This window comes from Vanessa tameamea, chromosome 27 (genome assembly GCF_037043105.1).
Source record: "Vanessa tameamea isolate UH-Manoa-2023 chromosome 27, ilVanTame1 primary haplotype, whole genome shotgun sequence".
Taxonomy (NCBI): domain Eukaryota; kingdom Metazoa; phylum Arthropoda; class Insecta; order Lepidoptera; family Nymphalidae; genus Vanessa; species Vanessa tameamea.
This window is the reverse complement of record NC_087335.1, coordinates 6,503,138-6,525,785: the sequence shown is the minus strand read 5'-3', so window position 1 is coordinate 6,525,785 and position 22,648 is coordinate 6,503,138. Positions and strand designations below refer to the sequence as shown.

Here is a 22,648-nt window from a genome sequence, read left to right as displayed (position 1 = left end):
GCTCCAATGCAACATGAAGGATATCCCTCTGTCTCTGTCTAGGACGCGATAATATATATTTTGGTAATGATGATAAAAGTCCACGTCTAGTTTGTGATGATGTCCATCCAATCGATAATGGCATCCATTATTGACGGAAACAGCCAGTTACACAGGAAACATTGAAGTCAAGTGTGTGCGCAAACCCAAGGGCTCTCTCATGATCCGATATGATCACAGCCTTTTATAATATACTAATATTATAAAATTAAAGAGTTTGTTTATTTTAACACGCTTATTTCAGGACCTACAAATCCAATTTGAAAAATTATCTCAGTGTTTGATAGACAATTTATCGAGGAAGGCTATAGGATATCTGCAATCACGCTACGACCAAAAGGAGCAATATCATGTATGACAGAAATATAGCCCAGTGAAATCGGGACGTCCAGCTAGTATGTAATATAATTCTGTAAAATTACGATTCAAAACTGCTTGTAAAATTCTGAAAAAATGACATATATTTTGATAAGAATTCCTAATGGCATTTTTTTTCTAAATAATTGAGCCAAAAAACATGCGTCAAGGTTATACATTTATGATATTTCGTGATAAGAAACTAAGTGTGGTATTTAATTTGATTCGAAAGAATATTTTCTTATTGTGGCAATGGTACTAAATATACTTTTTGATTGCAATTTACTACAAAAATACTTGTAATTAATTACAAATCATGCGTCCTTTAACAAAGGAGTAATTAAACATGTATATCAAATTAATACCTACATAATTTTTCGTAAAGGTAAATCTTTGTAATCTTATCTATAACCTGCGCTGGTTTTCTACCGTATGCCTGAACTCACACAAGAGTTAGTTATGTGTGTACCTATACGTTTTTTTCAATGTGTGAAACCGCAGCGATAATCATAGTAATCTTGCATTATGCGCACTAACTCAAAACGCACACATACAAAATGTCAATTATAAGTTATATAAACACAATTCTAATTTCAAATTATATCCTTGAGCTATTCGCAGTTTGAACGGTCAGACCTTGAAGTAATAGTGCAAAGGAATATCTTGTAGATTCCAATAGTGATGGGCTGTTTTATTACTCGTTCAGAAATTGCGTTTAAAACATTATGACAGTTTATTTGCACCCGAATCATACTATCATTAAAAATATTCTGTATTCAAGTAGGTCTTTATTAAGCACTTTTAAGTCGTGTATGTTACTGTATTGACTTAAATGTTAAACTCCCATAATCTGTATGCCGTTATTATTGATTACTTATAAAAATAAGTTGTTTTAAATGTAAATTAGATACTAGAGGCGCCATCTATTGTTTAATATTTGTCTATGTCTTATAGTCTATGGCTCAAAAAAGAGTCAGTCTGTTGTAAAACATAATATACAAACCAAGTTTTATTAATAATTATACTATTGCTTTGAAATTTTAAAAATAAGTGTGCGTTATTCCGTTTGATCGCACCTCAGAATCTACTAGACTATTATAGATTTGGAAAAGACTCCTTACTCGATAGTCTAATGATTGATAAAGTTTTTATGGACTATACAACATCAAGGATCGGAGTTATGTTACAAAGCGTATAAAAGGCGCGGAATAGATTACATAATACTTGTACTTTTTCAGTAAAATAAAATCAACTAAATACGTACTACATGTATTAATTCAATTGCTTATATACAAATATATACACTTTATATAGTATTCACAGTAATAGATGTACGAGCACTCCTAGAAGTGGAAAACATGATAACAGTTATCGCGAGATAAAATAGACAGAATGACATCAGAAATACATACATATTTATGTATATATAACATATAAAAAGGCAATGTCCTGAATGGCTCACTATCAGAGCACATCTCAAACTATAAAATAGTCTTAACTTGGGCCGAATCTACAACTCTTAAGGTATACTCACACTGAGATATTTTAATTAATTTTGATTAAGGGTGCGTTATATTGTCAATCGTCTCGAGAAAGTAATGTAAAAATTAGAATTTACGTATGCTACGTTGTACTATTTAACAAATAATAATTATGTATAGAATACAATTATTATTTACTTTGCCCGTCTGAGTACCACACACTGATCAGATATTATACGGCCAAAAATCAGTACTTATCAAGTATTGTTGTGTTCCGTTTTGAACGGTTAGTGAGCCAATGTAACTAGAGACACAAGGGACATAACATCTTAATTCCCAAGGTTATTGGCGCATTGGCGATGTAAGGAATTGTTAATGTTTCTCACAGCGCCGTTGTCTATGGGCGGTGGTGACCACTTATCATCAGGTGTTATATTCACTGGGCTATTCCGGTACATACATACAATAACGTAACATTTTCTCCCCTAACAATAGCAGTTAATTTAGAGTTTAAAGCTATCCATAGTTGATAGCGAGGGGTTCGCCATAGCGCGTCAATAAATAACATATTTGTAAGCGAGTTGATTTTGTTAAGACTGTTAAACGAATTTATAGCTTCAGCGTTTCAAAAAATATTCTTAAAGATTTCACACAGAATCAAACTGTTTTATAAAAGGGAATTTAATTGAGAGGTTATTTTAGCGGGAGATTTAAATTTATTGATAAATCGATAGGTACCTTTATAATGTATGAAATTCTAATTATAGGCTATTCCAAATGAAGTAGGAAAAATTATAAACAAATCTTATATTTACGTATTTCATGCGGCTAATAGCTCAGCTATATTGTGCTCTACTAAGAGCTTATAATTAATTAATCTTTATTTATAATACAACACGATTACACTTAACTACTTATTTCCACTTTAATTTTAATTCCAAAATTCCGATAACAGTTTCGTTGACGTTCAAAACGCCATATTTTCGCGAATCCATAGTGAATATCATAGATTAATCAAGATCTCGACCATTGACATCGCGTCAATTTGCTGTCAAATTTTTATTTTGTTTTTTTCCTCTTATGGTTGGAATGGAATATAACTAATTCTCGTTCGTATTATATTGTTACTACTGTTAATGTTTCTGTAATCGTACAGTAAACGTTACGCGTGACAAGTATTTGATAAATTTTATAAATCTATATAAATATAATTAAAATAAATGCGAAAATATCTCTCGATACGACTAAAACACACGAATGATTTTGATGTAACTTCGTACAAAGCAAGCTTGAAATCCAAGGACATCCATTAGCTACTTCTTTTCAATCTTCAAGGGTTAATGAAGCATGAAAGGCTATAAACTGAACACCACGCGGGCGAAAGGGTTTAGCTAGTTATAATATAAAATACACAATAATCTTAATCAAATATTTTGCATTGAAATCCGAGGTAACATAACTGAATTTTCGTATGCTTTATTTGTGGCTATAATTGTTCTACTAACCTGTTCTTTGGTCTTTAAATTAAGTAAGACATCGTGAGGAAACCTGCATGTGTCTGTATGTGTTGCCTCTTGCATCTATCAGTAGAACATCTACCGTCTATTACTATACTTTAAATTTTATATACTTAAATCACTAAATTAACGTAACTTAGCGTTAAATTAGTAACACATTCGAAATTCAAAATTTACTTTCATATTTTTAAATTATATAAAACCTCATTATTTCACAACATTAAAAATTATTTCATTTCGATGCCCGTATTATTTAGCTTGATATTTTATATAATTCGAGACATTGATCCGGTAATATAATACGATTGCCAGCCATCTGGCAATTGAAATTGTGAATTACAATTGTAATACACAACCGAATGTTTATTTCAACCTTGGAGAGTGAAGTTACGAACGCCATTTGTAATGTAATTTTAGTTTATATGAGCCAAGAATTCAATTATTGTTAATACAATCTACTTAAATCTATATTTTAATAACAGTTAACTAACGATTATGAAACGTTAGAATAATGAGACTAAATGAGTAGTGGAAAATGGTAACTACTGTTTCTTGCCGGTTCTTCTCGGTAGAATCTACTTTCCGAACCGTTGGCAGTTTTAGATTTAATTCAATAATGTAACATGACGATATAAAAGTATTTTAATCAGCCCAATTTAATAAATAATATTTTGACTTTGAGTCGTGGTCTAAAAAAATTCCCATTAAAAAAAAAGATAGATTTATGACATTGACTGCTTAAATGTCACACAGCTGTTTGCAGAAGCTTATGCCGTCATGCTTCTCTAGTACTGGTTGGTGGATAAACATATGGCAGACTCAGATGAATTATTAAAATGGATGCTCGTGAAAAATTCTTAAAACGTTTACGAACTTGAAACAGTGATCTTAACGTAAAAATCAACACATTCTAGTCACTGGGCTGTTAACGGACTTCGACATGACAGTGACACAAAATTCGCGATAGCGACAGAATGACTCATAGTCGTCATGCTATCTCGTTCTTTCATTGTTTGTCTCATTCTAGTAGAAAGCGAAGGCGTTGTTTGTTCGTCTGACAGTTTGCACGTTGTAGGAGAACCATAAAACATTGAGGATGAAAAAACTTAGCGAGATATTATATAAATAAAGTATAAAGGTTATAAAAAATAGTGAAAGGATATATTTGAATTGAATTAAAAACAAATAAAATAAATAAATAATTGAAAGTACGCTATTCAAAGTCTACCGCTCCTTTTAAAAAATAACGTCTCAAATTTAAAATTGTAAATACAATGAAGTAAAATATTTTTTAAGAAATCTGACATAGATGTTTCTATATGAGGTTTAAAAATATAGTTATCATGGTCACAACAAAGGCTGTTGACTGGTCGACTCGGTGTGCTAACCATTATTTGTACAACGAATTCACGTTAAGTCAAGGATGTTGATTTTGACATGGTTTAAATGTGTTACGCTAAAACGTTATCAAAATGGCTTACTGTGAAATTAATAGTTTCATCTAAATCATTGTTTTTTTTATTCTACGACTCAGAACTAAAATGTTTTAATACTAGAATTGTTAATTGTAATATATTAGAACATCATTAAAACCCAAAATGGCGGACGTCTATAAACAGGTACCTACGTCATTTATTTTTATGCTTCTACGGAATTGATTTAATACTATTGAATATTATATACAATTAATAGTTTTTTTTTTTTTTTTTGGTGTCGTTCGTCTAATTTCGTCTATAAGTACCATTAATTTCTCAGTTCATCTAACTTCACATTAATGTATCTTATGGCAGCGATTCGCCCGTGTTTAATATTTTTTTATTTCAAAGTCCGAGTTTGGCCGAATCGCCGAACACCTTTGCCTAATATCTCAAAATTAAAAAAGACAGAGGGCGTTATACGCTTACAGGCATACGAATAACTAGTTAATGAATAAAGTCAATTCATCATATAATTATTTCAATCAATACGAAATGAATCCGTTATTTTCTCAAAGAGCTCTCTATCTCGATATCAAGTAATACTGACCTGAGGCTACTGTTTCACAATTACTTTGACCACGGAATAATTGATAATAGAAATGGTATTCGTAACAAAATCTATACATATAAAAATATATTCAAGATAAAATTAATTTAAGGCTTAAGCATAAGAATATTATAATAATATAAAATTTCAAAATTTTTGATTATTATATAAAAAAAATCGCCTGACTGTATGAATATAATTGTAATGAGCAATCTAGCTAAAATTGTGTAAGTCCGTAATTTTAATGTATTTAAATAAATAAATAAGATATTTAGGTTAAAAAAATAATTCTAATTAAAAAAAAAACACTTTTATCACAACGAATGTAATAAATGTCCCACGACACGTTTTTTTTTTTTTGAATACTTGTATAAATTTTACAATAAATAATTTGAATTAAAATATTGCACTATTTTAAATTTAACGATGAAAGTATATGCATTTCATAAATTCATTTATATATTGTATACATTTTTTTTTTATTTATTTAGGACTAGTTGAGACGTGAAATCGTAACAAATATACAGACACACTTTCGAATTTATATTAGTTACGATGATACCATTTCCAATTATTGTTCATCTTTGAAACAAATAATTTAGGGCGTCATTTCTCTTAAGATATTTCCACAACAAATGTTTTTGATTAGTAACAAGTTATTGAATTTTAAATAATAACTATATCGTTAAAAATATAAATGAGGACGTTCGTGTATTTTTATGTTTGTTACTTAATTACATAATACAAAATCAGCCATATATAATAAACAAGGCGAACCTTCTAACACTAGTAATCAGAATTATTATTCAATTTGAACGCTGATTTTGAATCTGTAAAGGCATTCTGTAAGACTCGAATACGCAGAACACGGACGTCAAAGTCTGGGTCTGAGTTTCTTTCGCTGCAGGTCCGGATCTACCATATGGCTTTTTGGGCTTCAGCCCAGGGCCCCGTGTATTCAAGGGGCCCCCAGCTAAGTCAAGTCAAATTAAAAATTAGACGATAATGCGAAAGAATCCATAACTTTATTAAATTAAACTGATCGTACGGTTCGCAGCCCTGCGAGACCTGCGATTAATCAAACCCATTCAATTAATTTAATTCAAATCTACGTTCAGATATGTCTTAGGTGGGCCCTTAAGTAGTGTTAGCCCAAGGCCCACTAAGTTTACGGTCCGGCCCTGTTTCGCCGGTTCTTCTCAGGCCAGAGTTATTAATTTACGAGCCGGTGGTAGATTTTTGACTGTCAATAAGCAAGTGTAACACTTCTATATTGAATAAAGGTTTTTGAAATAAAACAAAATGTCAGAATTTTGATATATTCGACATTGACTATACGTATCAAAATGGCGTATCACCGTCAGATTGTCAACATTTCACGAGTGATATACGAAATTAATTACAGAATCACACCGCTGTTTTGGTACATTATATGAATAGTGTGGAAACGTCTTTATGATTAGAATAATACTGATATGATACTTTATAGCACATAGTTATTACAACTACTTAAGATAGTAGACCTATTTAGTTTATTAGTAATTTGTTTATTATATCAAATCAAATCAAATCAAAATGTACTTTATTCAAGCACTTTTGAATCGTCATTTAACAAACTATTTAAAATAAAGCTACCACCGGTTCGGAATGTAGATTCAACCGAGAAGAACCGGCAAGAAACTCAGTAGTTACTCTTTTTAAATATCTAAAAATACACTCATGTAGTTAAATACAATTATATATGTATGTTATGTCTATATAGTTCATCTGTACTATTATTATAAATGCGAAAGTAACTCTGTTACGGCTTTTTTTTTTTAATTTACAACATCCACGGGCTCACGGTAGCCCGTGTCTTTTTTTACTTTTTTTTTACGCTTTGGCGTTTATGATATTTTTACTGAACATCAGTAGATCTTCGCCGGACTTCGAGCTTGTCGTCTTCTAGGAAGACGTGACCCACGCTGACTTTTTTTTTTATTTTAAAATAATACGTACATAATCCATTATAAATAATATATAACTCTGTTTCTGCTTCGCGCTCAAACCGCTGAGCCGATTTACATGTAATTTTGTATGAAGATAGTTGTTTTTTAATTAACTTTTTTAATTCACCCCTCGACGAGATAAAGTGAGGATGAGGGTTTGTGTCTTATAGGTAAAGTTTTATAAATTCATAGGTTCAGCTAGTAAGTTATATAAATTGGAAATGTAGTACTTTTCTATATGTGATGATCATCGTGATGAAACCTTCATGTGTCGGATGTAAATCTGCCGCATGTGTATAAGGTACCTTCACTTCCGAATTAGAGGCCTTAGCCCAGCAGTGGGCATTTGTAATTTAACATTAATATTAGTTATTTGATGATAACTTTCTTTACATATATTTATTTATATCATATATTAAGATTTTAGTTTTAGTGAACTTGGCTATGATTTTAAAAGGGTGGGGTAGAGGAATATAATGAGATAGATTAACATGGGCGGCAGAAAGTCCCAATGTTTATGCTAATCCCAAGGGTACAGGCACTCGTAAGGACACCATGAATGTGTGAATTGAGGTTTATCACGCACCTTACGGGCAGGGCGTAATTAATTTTGAACGTTGCGACACGACGCGGCGAACGGGCGACAGTGTTCGATATTTGAATAAGTATTATCCGACACCGGTAAGTTGTCACGCGTTGTGTTACAGGCTTTTTATTTTAGAAGACTTTTATTTCGATGGTTTTTTTTAATTGTAATGATACAGTCAGCTGATTCTTTTAATCTGTTAAATGATTACAGACTATCAAAAAGTCCAGTATGTCTACTAGTTGTGGAATACAACAATCGATGTACAAAAAACTAATATAATTATCAATATTAATAATTTCGTGCAGCCGATCGAAACCTATACACAATTATAAATCGTTAAAAGAATTTTTTTTTAGTCAATTTCATATATCCGCAAAATTCGTATAATCGAGATATTTCTATATTAAAATTCAATGATGACATGACAGCTCAAACGGGCGGCCATGTTTGACGTTTACGGGTGCGTTCAAAAATTGTATTCCAAATAATAATTTTAACAGGGGTACGGTATTTGCTTAGTTTTATATATTTTACGTAGCCGGATTTTCACCTAGTTGTGTATAAATGCGTACATTGAAAAGCATGTCAAGACTGAAGTATGTTTTTTTTTTATATTATATATTAAGTTAACAGAGCTGTTCTGCTAACGCAACCTCGAAATTCATCGCTGAACACGATGGAGAAATTCCTTAAAGTGATATACAATATTGGCTATAATTATAACAGCATTTAAAGGATACACGTATCAAAATTGCGTACCACCTAATCGGCTTACGACGTTTTAAAAGTGAGATACATAGTGAGTTTTTACAGAATAGTATATAGCAAATCTTAAATGGACATTTATTTAATCAACTAAGCTAAATACAGTCTTTCAACGTAATTATATACTTTTATAGTGATAATTAATATTTATATACAACCCATAACTATATAAGACCGTGATGACTGAATAAATAGATTTTAAATCAAGATCATAAGTGCGAATATTATCAAGATTAGATTTATTTTTTACTTTCTTATACAATATAGGTAAACGTTATCAGGAAACCTTAATAATTTCTGATACATTTAGACATATATCATAATCTTAATAAGTGTTGAAGTTTATAGTCAGTTTATAGTATATATATTTTGACGACCTCCATGGTCGAGTAGTTTGTACACCGGTTTTCATGGGTACGCCACTCTGAGGTCCCGGGTTCGATTCCCGGCCGAGTCGACGTAGAAAAATTTCACTAGTTTTCTATGTTGTCTTGGGTCTGGGTGTTTGTGGTACCGTCGTTACTTCTGATTTTCCATAACACAAGTGCTTTAGCTACTTACATTGGTATCAGAGTAATGTATGTGATGTTGTCCAATATTTATTTATATTTATTTATTTATAGTCATAAAAAACAGAGCTGAAATCGAACTGTATACTTTTGTGTAAGCGACCGCTATACCACACGGTCAATCAGTTTTACGATAGCGTGGCATTGACGCAATTGTGATAACATATCGATTCCATACAAACTAATCGCACTGACAATAATATTGAAACGCTTTATTGTAGCAGAAATATTTACATAACGTAACGTACAGCTTGTAAATTTCCCACTGCTGGGCTAAGGCCTCCTCTCCCTTTTGAGGGTTGCGGGTTAGTTGATACAAATGTGGCAGAATTTTGTTGATATCAGACACGTGGAAATTTTCTCACGATGTTTTCCTTCACGAAGCACGAGATGAATTATAAACAAAAAGTAGGCACATGAAAATTCAGTGATGCTTGATTGGGATTTAAACTGAAATCATTGGTTGGAAGCACGTATTCTATCCATTGGGCCATCTCATATGAGCGATGTCTTAAAATGAGAAAGGTTGAATGAGCCATTTACTTGAATAGACGAGATGGCTGTATCGTACACGAAGGTAATAGATTTTATGTTATACGTAGGCGGACGGACGTATGGGCTACCTGATGATAAGTGGTACCACCCATAAGAATTGGCATTGTAATATATATTATCAATTCTTTCACCAACCATGGGAGCTAAGATATTACATCTCTTGTTTTGTACCCACCCATACCTAATCTAGGGCACAAACCCCCCTGGTCGGAGATGCGCTCCTTCTGAGAGAACGTGATGTCGCAGAAGGAAACCGCGGAGCGGGATCGGGAAGAGGATGCCGCTGCAGACCCTCTCCCCCGCCTCAATAGGCGCCGCAGGGACCAGTGGGGATCTCAGTACCCCGGGAACCCCCCCTAGGTATTGGAGGCCCGCATAGGTGGGCCGATCGTCAGGGCGTCACGGTAGCATGCGTAAGCGATCCCGTGTCGCCCGCCGAAAAACGGACAGGGTACCGCTACTTTTTTAGTAGGTATTCCGTTGACCGAGGTGCACTCGGCGCCCTGGACATCGGCGAGTCCCACATACCCCCCCACTTCCATCACGTGGGGGAAGCGCGTAACGCGTTTTTCCAGCGAGAAAAAAAAAGGGCACAAAGCCCTGTCACTGATATAAAATAATATAAAAAGTTTAAAATTAATTACATAAAATATATAATTAAGTATTGCATGCAAATAAACTATCTCAAATTTTGTTAACGCTAAGGGAAAATATAAAAAAAAACTTAATACTACTCAGATTTTTATATGTGTTTTTCACGTATATTGGTATATTTAGTTATTCTGGTAGTTTGCAAAAATGCATACATTAAGCAGGTTGTTTATATTCAACGTTCACATAAAAATAAAAAGCGAGAGAAAAAAAAATATACGGCTTATAAGTCAAGTTTTTGCTGTAAATAATGTAGCGTCAGAAAAAAAAACCACAAAAGTTATTTTTAAAATTGACTAATTTATATTTGGAAAGAGGAGAGGAGGATAGGAGGCATAATTCAAGTGTCCATAATAAAATATTATTTTTCAAATAATATCCGAAATGAAGTTAACAAAATTAACTTTTTAATCCATCTTTATTTTAGATAAATTATTGTTCACAATAGTAAAATATAAGTAATTAATTGTGCTACTTATAGATAAGCACATATAAAATAGATTGTGATATAATTGATCGAACGAATTCCTGTCTTGTCTTGACAAATTATAAACGACATTTTAATAGAATTTGCTATTAAAGCAGACTTTTTGAGTGTGATAAAAAAAAATCGAAAATATTTTTATTTCTGCTGCTGCTAACGCTACTTCATCTCGCTCTACCGGTACGAGTGGTTATGGTAATGCCTTCTGAGTGAGGCATCTGATTTTCTTTGAACTCGCTAAAATTGTTAAACTTGTACAGGAAGTATTGAACAAGTTTTTGTATATGCGACATCGAATAATATAGGTCGAATCGATGTCGACTCGATTACATTTTTAAATTTGTCAACTTTTTAATTTTAAATATTTCATTGTTTTTTTCAATATTACCTATACTTAATAAATGAAACGGAAATAAATGTAGCTTAAGAACGGTTACAAAATTTTAAAACGAAAATCTTGAAAATAATCACTGACAATTATTTTTATTTTGTCAGACTATATTTATGCCTTAGTATCTTTTTTTTTCTTAATTAATGAAAAGGTACAAAAGAGTATTTATTCTTATTATGCATATATTACATTCCTTTTTAAATTGTAATCTATTTTCAAGTCATATTTTACACGTTGTATTGTATTTAAAAATAAAATATTTTGAGTTCTTTTTTCGATATATAATTTCATGTATTTACAACAAACATATGTCCAATAAATTCTTATATCGTTACATCTCTTGTTGATAGATTGTCAAGGACGATCTAATAACACGTGAATAGGTCAATTGACCGCCTACAGTGTAACGATTATTCGATTATTAATAGATTATCGTTATCATTAATCGATATTCGTCTCTAATACGATGATGAGGAATTTTGTTTGAATCTACAACCCGCGGCTTTGTTCGCGTTTTATCGGTTAGACATAAAAAAGTAGCCTATGTCTGCCTTAGAGTTCAATCTTGTTTCATGCCAAGTTTCATCAAATTCGGTTCGATGGCTTAGTCATGAAAAGTAACACACTGACAGACAAACTTATTTTCGCATTTATAATATTAATATAGATTGGCAATATGTTAAGGCCATGATCAAGATCAAGAACCATAATTAGCCCGCAATAAACGGTTCACGTTTTCTTTCCAATTAGACATTTCAGATTAAAAAAAAAGCGGCCAAGTGCGAGGCGGACTCACCCATGAAGGGTTCCGTAGCAGCAAGTAACAAGGTTTATGTTTATGGAATTCAATTTTTTTTATTTTTAAATTTGAGTTGTTTGAGTGAAAGCTAAAATGCGGTTTTCGATTTATGACGTATTAAAAAAAAACTACTGACTAGATTTCGTTCAAACAAATTTTCGGTGGAAGTTTGCATGGCGTTTTATCATTCTCTTATTTTCGAAGTTACAGGGGGGGGGACATTTTACCTCTTTGGAAGTATCTCTCGCGCAAACTATTCAGATTAGAAAACAATGATATTAGAAACCACTCTATCATTTTTGAAGACCTATCCATAGATGACGAAATGAAACGTTTGATGAAAAAACATTTTTTTAAATCCGGTTCACAGAATACATCTACTTACCAAGTTTCAACAATATATTTCTTGTAGTTTCAGAAAAAGTGGCTGTGACATACGGCCGGACAGACAGACAGACAGACAGACATAACGAATCTATAAGGGTACCGTTTTTGCCATTTGGCTACGGAACCCTAAAAAAGCTGTTGCCTTAATTAAAGATCCACGTTCTGCGACTGCTGAACTACCAGTCTTTAGTTATTGTATTGACTCTATATAAACCAGATTATATAATCAATTATAGATGGCATTAAAACGCCTTCAAAACTTGTTCAACCGTTACAAAACTTTTTGGTGCGTACTTCAATTCGCTCACGATCGCATTTACCGTTATTTGACACAATTAACTTTTAATCTTATTTGCATTTTAGATTTTTTTCACAAAAAGCCTAAAAGTTACGAGTACGTCCAGGGTAGAGCAGACTTGCGATAGTTCTTACATTGCATTAATTCCTTACGTCTTGACTGAATAAACCTAAGGTATCTAGAATTAGTTGACGTACTACAGCCCCACCTATTATATGTTTTTAATTTATCTTTCGTCTCTCCAACTCTCTAGTTCGAGGATCAAAATTATTCTTTTTTTTTTTTAAAGTTGAAACTTACATCGCAAGAATGTGTCTCGAAAAGAAGAACAAAAATAAGTTATTAAATTCCACTTCTATCGTATTCATATCTGTATGATTGCGAGTGTGTTTGTTAATACCTTGTCTGATAAATTTATAATTATATAAAACCTGGCTTCGTTTGGGTGAAATAAATTAAACTAAACAAATACGGTTTATAACTTTTCTATAAACGTTATGATAATCAGATATCTATATTTTTTATTTAGATGGTGAAAACTAACAATAATCATTCTTTACGCAGCTTTCTGAACGCACCCGTAAACGTCAAACATGGCCGCCTGTTGAACTGTCATGTCATTGAATTTCGTGGATTTAATATCGAAATATCTCGATTATACAAATTTTGCGCATATATTTTGTCGACTATAAATAATTATATTTTAACGATCGATAATTATGGAAAGGTTTCGATAGGGTCTATCGTAGACCTGCACAAAATCTAATATGTAAAAAAGCGAAATACGACTCACTGATTAAACACGAAATCTCAGAAACTAACACCTACAGACTTGAAATGTTGTAGGCAGGTTCCTTATAGACATCTGCTAAGAATTTAAGGAAACTCCACCCCTAAAAACGGGGGTTGGAAGTTTGTGTTTTACAAATTTCGCGCGGGTAAAGCCGCAGGTTCAGCTAGTTATTGATATAGATTTATAGTCCTAAGACGTATTTGACGCAAGTTCATGTCTGAATGTGTTCCGTCGATTAAAATTGTTCTCGACAATTACTTGAGCACAATTAAAATACAATAAAATGTCGGTATGTCTGTCATTACTTTTTACTTGACGCTGGAAAGTGAATATTTGCAAGTTTCACTCCTTACAGCCTTTAACCTACAATATTTTGTTACATTGAACCGGTTTTTGTTGCGATTTTATTGTTTTAAATTTGTAAACTCTCTTTGTACCAGATTTATTTTGACAAATGAAGTTCACTACTTTTAAACTTATTAACCTAATTTGTTAGTGTGCGTTAAATCTATAGAATCCGATTGAGCTGAAATTTACTACACGCCTTTCATGCTGGTGTCTATGTAATCTGGTATTTACATATAAGTAGGTACTAATATATATATATATATATATATATATATATATATATATTTAAGCACAAAGATGAAGAGTTCGTTTGTGTGTTTGTTTAAACGCGCTATTGTCAGGGTCACCAGGCCGATCTGATAAATTATTTTTGCGTGGTACATCACATTTATTAGATACTAAAAAATATAGAATAACATACTATAGCTAAGACCAAGGAGGTTAAACCATCTTTAACGTGATGAAAACCAAGAGAAGCAGCTTGTAATTAAACAATAGAGCATTTATTAATTCACATTGTTAACTATAACTCTATTTGAAACATCAATAAATCAACGACGGCTACGTCTCTACCAGCATCGCAGACAAAATAGAGTGTCCGAGAAATAGTCAATTAAATCTGGATCAAACTGGACTATTCCAGATTTCGAACTGGATATTACTGGATATAAACTCAAATAGAAATGACTAAAATAAATTACTGATAAACTAATTTAAAAGTATAAAAACTACATACAAGTTTTATAATTGAAATGCAAAACACTTGTATATTTAAATACGCATAATGATGATGTTTCAACTTTTAATAATAAATACATAGACAAGGACAGACTAATCCAGATATTCATAGAAAAATAGCGCAACTACTCTGCGGCTATCTCGGATTGGAACAGACGTCAAAATAAACTTAAAAATACACTCAAATGCGACTTTGAGATATATTACTGTCATGGCACCCATTAACTTTGAAAACGTATTGGAATAAGTTTCAAACCTTTTCCTCAAGCAGAGAAGAGACTGTTCCCGCTCCGCTGTCTCCTTTTCTACGATAATATGATATGGTCTCACCGATGCCCTGCTAACCATATAATAAGTATTGTAGTAATCTAGGTCGAACTTTAAAATTGTACATACCTACACCTTAAGTATGAATTATAAAGTCTTATATATATAAATATAAAATACTATGCCCTGATTGACATACAATACAATATTGAAACTATAATGCAGGGTCAAGTATTTGACATTTGGAAGAAAACTGCTTTTAATTGAGTTTTCCTTAGGAAAATATATTTCGAAATTTTCATTTTACGAATTATATAAGGAGTTATAAATATTATTTCCGGTATGAAAATTAAATTAAGATCACTTAAGCTCTTTTAAGTCATCATGTTAAAGGCTGAAATTGAATGTACACCACCGAATTGGAATATAGATTATACAGAAAAGAACCAGCATGTAGTTACTCTATGTTAAACTGTCATATCGCATTGAAAATTTGATTTCTTTTTTTTTATTTTATGAAAGCGAGGGCGCCTCTTACACAGCTAAGAATCTCACAATTTATAAATAACATTTTATGTATTTTTTAATTGACGATTATTTGTAATATTTATCCATATTTACTATATTCTAATCTGTTAAACAAAGCGTTGCGAAACATCTGTTTTATGTCAACAATTTATATAGATTACGGAATAAATATCCTCACATAATATTTAATTATTTAATCATTATCAATATTATAATAACAAAACAAACTTTACATGCTAATATGTTTAATACTTAAATCAGCAGCCTGTATTATTTATTTGTTTATTATTGCCGTCATACCCTTGGGATATTTTTTTAGCATAAAGGCAGAACTTTATAATGCCCAAAAATTCAGACACTCCGTATTACTTTACTCTAACAAAGAACTCTAACAAACCGACAAAAACGTTGAGTAAAACATGCTCAACTGGGCAAAGGACTTCCAAATCCCGTAATGTACCTACCTACCTACCTACTTAAGTAATTTTCTTCCATATATTAAATATATATATATATTAAATATTTATATATTATATATTTAATCATTGCTTACATGTCATTATTAGTTTCATCATTTTTATTATAAAAACTAATATCATAGATGCGAAAGTATCTGTGGTTCTTTCACTCAATTCGTGTAAAAAAAAAACTTGAATTCCAAGATTTCCAAGGAAAGACCTTTTCACGTGAAAACCGAGTGTATAATATAGTATGAGCGCACCCACACACAAGGTAGCAGAGACTAACAGAGTGAACGTACCGTAAAATGGAACGCACCGTGTAATAATTAAGTTAGTCTAATATCAATTGTATTTACTTATATCTCTGATATGAGTGTGAAGGACCGATTGTTGTCGTGACTCGAGTCGTTAGCTCGCAAACAAGATTACGTTAGGGAATCGTGTAATACGGATTTGCAGATAAATTAGCGGATACACTAACAATAACACATTCTGATAGTTAAACGCAAATACAGTTATTTTGTTAACACGATTACTTTTGATTTTGACGCAATAATGTCTAATTTACGTTATTGGTAAAGTAATTTGTCATTATAGGCTTGTACTCGTATTAATCCAATATTGTATTTTTTTTTTTAATCATGAACGGTGAAAGATTTTTGGGCTGTATGCCTAGTTGTTTTAATCATAATTTGTACAGACGTACTGGACACTTTGAAACGTATAACTTGATTGATATATAAAAGAGTAATTTTAGGTTATTGAGTGGTCTCCCCTTGCCGGGCAAATATCTTCTCATTATTAAGAAGAAAGCACTGGATATTTGTATATATAGATAATCAGTTTTTCAATATATCTTCCTACAAATAAACAGATATTAGACATGTAAAAACTCCCTAGTGAACTCCGGTTTGAACCAGTTTTCGGTTTTAATTCACGCATCTTTTCCATAAGACCATTTTGACTCTTGAAAAACTTTGAATACCTCATAGTTTAGGGTTCCCGAGGGAAATACCAAAAAAAATATAAGCTCAATAAAATCTAATCAAAACAGCTTGTAGGATATATAAATATAAAAATATCTCACAACCGTGGGACATAAAAGCTTTTAACCTTGAAATTCAATATGAAAACGAATTTAGCAAACAAGGGTTGAAAACAATGGAAAATGACAAAAAATATAAAGGTGTCAAAATTAAATAGAGGGGAAGATGGGACCTTGAAAAAAGGGGTCCCATTATGATTAGAATTTGAATAATAATAATTATTGCTTAATCATTCAGAAGATAATGTGGTCTGTCATATTTAAGGGTAATTTCACGTATTGTTACTTTATAGGATCAAGCGCGGACGTGAATTTATTACAAACTTATTATTTCCATTAAATAAATTTTAAATTTATATTCAATAATAGCAATATCGATTATTTTAATGAAAAGCTGTTTTTACTTTTGACACTTATGATTCTTATATTTAATAATTTTCATATACCAGACAAAAGAAATAATCTTGCGGCCAAATTACATCCTCTTTTTGCGTCTGTGGGCGGCACAGATTATTAAATTATAGATGTACCCTTTTTGTTACGGTGCAGGTGTTTTTTTTTGTCAACATTTTTTATCCATATTTAAAATAACTAACAAATTGCATAAAAAGAATAAACTAAAAAACAAAAACATAATACGATTTGTAATTATTATTATAATGTTGATGCTTTCTTTGAGTTAAGGAAAATTTTATAAAATATATATTCATTTTTGTTTAATAATAAGGCGAATTTAAAATAGAACGAAGAACTACCGTTACTATTTATAAGTTACAAATTGATTTCCATAGTCAATCTAATACTTATCAAAGAGATTGCGATAACAATATCGATTACTCAAAGACAACTTCGTACGATTATGATTGACATATATTTGGGAATAAGAACACTAGATCAGTGCTATTATAATATGTATTACTTAAATAAAAACCTGCTATAAATCTAATATTCGTTTAAAAAATATAAATGTCACTTTGACAAAAACACTGGCGGCAAAAAAATAACAAAATATAATGCATTTGTCAGTTCGTTAAAAAAAAAAAAACAGTTTTACACGATAAAACATATTCCATATTACGTGAGAAGTATTGATTTATGGTATTTGGTTAGTTAATAAAAGAAACAATGACGTTATTACTCATAGAGCTTGAGTAATATTGAATGTCAAGGCGAGGAATTATGCAAATAAATGCACATAATCTGCTAATTGCGTAATATGGACGCGTGTATTTGCATGTTCATATATATATAAATGACTAAAGAGGTATCATATTATTCTACAATCATTTTATTTTCCACAGTATAAGATTTTTTTTATTATTTTTGGTGTCTTTGACAGCTATGCTAGATACAAGCTAAACGTCATATTACTAGTGTGCGTGTACTTAGCGACCAAATGTTGGCGTTCTCAGTTGTAACAATCTATCCAGCCATATAATTTAATCAATGTTACAAATATTACCTATAAAAAATTGTGACATATCTTAAATATTTTGTAGATAATTTTACGCATCCGACAAATTTGATTGAACATCGGATTTACGTTTTCACGTGATTCACGTGATCTTACTCACGTACACATAAATATTAAGAACAGCAATTTTTCAATCTGGCCAGATAATTGAAATCGTATAATATTATAACGAGGTATTTTTTATTACACGTTCTGTAGTGTTGCTATTATAAAAAAAAAATTATCAACACCTGGACACTTATCTGCACAAAACAAGGAGACCGGTTGTAAAAATAATTTATAACCGTTACATAAATGTATAATAATAATTTATGTTATCAAATTGAAATAAGCACTTCATATAGTAAAATTCCTGTAGTCACAGTGAAGGTAAAGTCAAAATCAATGAAATAAAAATTAAATAAATTCACTATCGGTGTATGTATATGCATCATAATATAATAATAATAAAAATAACATATTCAAAATCAAGATTTCAAATATACTAAAGTAATTAAATTTAAAAATTCCGAGATTCCTCTTACAAACCAAATTAGATTGACAAAAAGAAAGGCTGAGTTTCTTTCGCCGGTTCTTCTCAGGTCAGTGTGTTTCCTTTTCCGAACCGGTGGTAGTGTTTAATTTGACTATCAATAAGTAAATGAAATGCTTCTATAGTGAATAAAGGAATTTGAGTTTGAGTTTGAAACCCTTTTGAATCGCCATTTTACAATAACGGGAACAATTTTTGTATAGACTAAATAAAAAAAAAGATAAAAAATCATGTTTCATTCTTCGCAATAAATTTTTAATTCAATCAACATTACTTCATTTTACTCGAATGATATTATGAATGAGACCATCATTTAATTTCATTCATAATAAAACCCACAGACAAGGAAATACTATTAAAAACCTAATCATTCCTGTTATTATTCGTTTTCTCAACGGATAAAATTCGGTGAAATTATTTGAATTTAATTTTTTCTTAATTAGTTTTGTTTTATCTTTCCGCTTAAACTTTGAAGATAAGAACACGTCATTTCGGAGTAGGTAAATTTTAATGATAAATTTAATGATTTTAAAAATGTAAAATGCCTTCATTAAAATATAACGTATTTTATACGTTACAATGTATTTTTATTCGCTACTTTAGGGGCAGCTATGTGGGCAGTTCTTTTTTTAAATTTGAGTATAAATTTTAGCGTGAAACGGAATTGACATTCAAATATTTTTATTAAACATTGTAATATTGCACTTTCTTTTTGATTGTCAACTGAAAAGAACGGAATATATTTATTACATGGAAGAATACTTAAAGTACTTTCTAGTTAATTATCGAATTCTACTAGGAAGAAGTATAACTTTCAGCGCGTGTACGCATATTATTTTCAACCTTAAAGATTTTAATACGAATATTGTCCTATTAGTGCTAGTCTGTAGCAATACAAAATTGAATATAGTTTTTTTTTTAAATATTTTTATACATTAAAATTACTTATTTCATATATCGAACAATTGTCGGATTTTTATTTTAATAGTAATAAAATTTTCAATAACTCTTAATTTTAGTTCGGAATATTTATCGTAAATTTAAAAATACACTCAAACATCGATCAGCATACTAGTCGGACAGAGCCATATGGTGTATAACCTTGATTATCTAGACATATCATAAAAGTTTAACGACTCTTAAGTCTCTATGTGAAATAATTATTAAAAGAGGTAAAAGAAAATCAAAAGAAACTTTTTGTTTCAACATCTTTTACTATTTATTATAGGGATATGTTTATTCATTGAAATTAAAAACATAATATACTTAAAAAGAACTACGCAGATTGTAAGTGCACGTTGACGAATTAAGGGCTCTACTAAAATGTATCTGTTTCCTAATACTTCACATAGTCTATTTTAATCTTTAGTATCTCTGTTTATATCTAAATTTTTATTTCTTGAAAAAAAAATAGCTCGTAAAAGCTGTTAAAAAATAAATGCTGCGTCAGTAGTAATGCCATTTGAATAGGTTTTTTTTTTTTTAAATATACAGGCTATAGTTTGACTTGGTTAATCCTTGAGGTAAAAAGTAAAATTATTTAAAAAATAATTTAATTTAGCATACTTAAATATCTTATAAAATAATTCAATCATTTTTACTGGTTGTTCATACTTCACGAATGATTTTATTAGTTTTATCAAAATCAAAATTCATACAAAAAATGGGCAGCTTAACGTTTAAAATTGACGCTTTTTTGAAATCACTAAGTTGGAACACCTGTGAACTGTTATCTGATTATTGAAATTTAGAATGGATAGATAGATCTTAGTACTCAAACAAATAAAGAAATTTTCAGGCTAACGATAAAAAACTTTCACACAGAAATCACAGCTTATCGCGATCTAAAATAAATATCTAGATATTTTTAGGTCATCTAAAAACCGCTAAAAAAATACCTAACACCAGATAAACGATGTATGGTTTTTTTTTTAAATCTTCGCAGTTTATATAATTCTTTAGTTTAACTGATAATTTACCGAACATTGCTAGGAAAAACAAATAAAATTAAGATAACACAAATTTCTTATTGGGCCTTTTTCTAGCAACAACATATTAGAAGGTTATTCGAAGTTTATAATTTATAGGTTTAATATATTATCGTATATGTCTACCATAAAAATATTTTATTGCTATAGCATTTCATTGTAAGTAATAAACCATCTCTGGCCATAAAATATTTTCGTACGCAGCCGCTGCATCTATTCTAAAATAATTTCTTACCGCACCGAAGTTATTTTCGTTTTCGCAATAAAACCAACTCGAAACTATAGATCTAAACATCCAACACAAAATGCACATATAAACTCTATAACACAGCACTTGACACAAAAAAAAATAAAATAAAAAAAAAAGATTTTATATCTCCAGCAATTTTTCTTATTCAAAATTGGAACGCTTTTATAACTTTTTTAAATTTAAAGGTTGGCGGGCACCTACCGGGCGATTGTCACACGACTGTTCCGCCGCGCTCGCAAACAGAACTGAGACTACTTTCAAACTCCCGATTTCCGACGCTTTACTTTCTGAGCGTTCCGAATATACTGTATAGCATCTCACAGTACATTGTTACTGTGTGGGTACGATTAGTGTAGGACGATAGCTGTATCGATAGATAATATCGATAACTATATAACTTCGTTAGTAGACATAGTACATATCAGTCTGTTTTATAACATTTTTAATGTAATAATAGATAAATGCATTTGTTATCAATAGCACGATAACTCAATACTATAATAATATTGTAACGCTTATTACAAAGTCATTATAAATATTATGCTTTTTAATGAATTCGTTAGATTGTATAGTGTTTAAATAAAATACTTTACCTGAAGAAGTAAAATCTAGTTTTGTATTATCCCCAGCACTATTGTTGGTTTGTAGTTCCAAATTTTAAGTTTATACTAAACTATATTTAAACGTTAATAGTGTGCGAATGCAATGACACGCGATCTGCCACTGTTTATATGTAAAGATAAAGTGTATTTTACGGTGTTAAGAGATCTAACGTTATTATAAATTGATTATAAAAAAACACCTGCTACTTCCAGTGTTATGGTATAAGCAAATCTTCTCCTAACCCTCTTCTTGGATAACAGAAGAGACATTTGTCCAACAACGAGACGTACATACGTACATATATAAAAAATAATTAATTTCGTATAATCAAATACCTATAGAAAATATTTTTGTATGCAGGTATTATGATCCTTTAGAAACAAAGAAGTTATATCCCTTGGCCTGTAATAACACCGGCTCACTCATCTTTCAAACCGGATTACAACAATACTAGGTAGTGGTGAGTAGCGGTAGAATATACAATAAATGGATAGTATCTACCCCAACGGGATTGCATAAAGCTCTACCAGCAATTACAATTTTTTTTTAGTGTTTATCGTTTGTATGTCACTACGTGTCTAATTTCCTTTTTCTTCGACTGTATATTGCTTATGTAATATATTTTACATGTTTTTAGTGTCTAGAATGTTTTTCTTTCGTAATTGACTTTAACAAATATTTCAAAATAAATTTCTTGTAGCTAAATTAAATAATTCATCATGGAAT

General features: G+C 30.9%; 1 protein-coding gene across 4 annotated transcripts in view; it reads right to left on the bottom strand.

Annotated features, from left to right (window-relative positions):
• The window catches only part of LOC113391990 (limbic system-associated membrane protein-like), a 153,738-nt gene extending 132,077 nt beyond the window's left edge, over positions 1–21,661 (bottom strand). For 2 of the 4 annotated variants that reach the window (XM_026628163.2, XM_064219361.1), the window contains exon 1: positions 21,521–21,661. The gene's annotated coding sequence lies outside the window, so the exon portion shown is untranslated. Of the gene's footprint in view, positions 1–21,304; positions 21,434–21,488 lie in introns of those variants that run through there. The other 2 variants (XM_064219360.1, XM_026628165.2) reach the window with 2 other exon arrangements.
• Positions 21,662–22,648: the final 987 nt, after the last annotated feature.